This window comes from Chiloscyllium punctatum, chromosome 29, assembly GCF_047496795.1.
Source record: "Chiloscyllium punctatum isolate Juve2018m chromosome 29, sChiPun1.3, whole genome shotgun sequence".
Taxonomy (NCBI): Eukaryota; Metazoa; Chordata; class Chondrichthyes; order Orectolobiformes; family Hemiscylliidae; genus Chiloscyllium; species Chiloscyllium punctatum.
This window is the reverse complement of record NC_092767.1, coordinates 71,791,118-71,792,691: the sequence shown is the minus strand read 5'-3', so window position 1 is coordinate 71,792,691 and position 1,574 is coordinate 71,791,118.

The window sequence follows — 1,574 nt, the reverse complement described above, 5'->3', positions numbered from 1 at the left end:
TGGATTCATGCAGTTTTTGAACAAAATAAAATGTAATTCTGCAAAAACAAATTCACCCCATAAACTTATACACGTGCACATGTAGGAGAGACAGAATGAGTGTGTGCATGTGTGTGAGTGTGAATGCATATGCGTGTGCACAAGCTTGGTTAAGTGTGTGTGATGGGATATATGCCTGTAAGAGGGTGTATGCACGGGTGAGAGTGGGGCATGTAAGTACGTTGAGTATGAGAGAGAGCTTGTGAATGACACAGAGTCTGTGTGTGTGTGTGTGAGAGAGAGAGAGAGAGAGAGTGTATACTACAGTGGGGTCACCTGTAGTGTGACATGAACCCAAGGTCCCCGTTGAGGCCATTCCCATGGGTACCAAGCTTGGCTATCAGCTTCTGCTTGGCCACTCTGCGTTGTTGCTTAATTGGTGAGACCGATCAGATGCTACGACAACGGATGAATAGACACCTCTCAACAATCACCAGGCATGACTGTTGGGGAACACTCCAGCAATGCTGGACATTTGGCTTCGGATCTTCAGGTGACCATCATCCAAGGTGGACTTCAGGACAAGCAACCAGCTGATGAAGGAGCAGCACTCCGAAAGCTAGTGCTTCCAAATAAACCTGTTGGACTATAACCTGGTGTGTGATTTATAACTGATTGCTACTGTGTAGGAGGGGAACCTTATCTCCTCCTCTCATATCTACCAACACTTACTTAAACCCAGCAGGTAGGCACTTAAACTACTTGTTTAACTACATATCTGGAGACAGCCAGGAGGACATTACTGCACACTTTGCTTCAGCCCTGATGAATAGTTATCTAAACTCGAAATGTCAGCTTGCTTTCTCTCCATGGATGCTGCCTGACCTGCTGTGAACTCCAGTGTTTTTTTATTCCAGCATCTGCAGTAATTTACTCTTCAGAGATAATAGAAACAAGATGTGGAAAGGCAGCGTTGAGGGAAGATGTTGTAGGATGTGGAGGAGTATTCAGGCAAAGGATTCCGGGTATCCCAAAACGGAGGACGAGAAAAATTTCTGGCTGTAACAGCTGCTCCTTTTTTGAGGTATTTTAGGTGCTGGAGGTGATTTCCTCAAATTCCACGAGCAGCAATTACTGTCTTACACGCTGTTGCATTGTTTTGGAACTTTGGGGAAAAAAAGTCAAAACAACAGCAGTTTTAAAAGGGTGAAGAACAGACAAAGGAAGCACATGGTGAGGACAGTGCAGGAGAGAGAGAGAGAGAGAGAGAGAGAGAGAGAGAGAGAGAACCTGCACTGTTACTGCCTTTGCTGTTTGAATTCATATATCGCTGGACATTGGAATGTGTCTGGGAAAATTAACAGTGAAATTCACAACTAATCTTGGAGGAACCTGCTTGGGCGAAGTTAGGCACTTGGATGAGTATATGAATAGGAAAGGTTTGGCGGGATATGGGCTGGGTGCTGGCAGGTGGGACTAGATTGGGTTGGGATATCTGGTCGGCATGGACGGGTTGGACCAAAGGGTCTGTTTCCATGCTGTACATCTCTATGACTATATACTGAGCCCTCTAGCATCAATTCCTCAACTGCGGC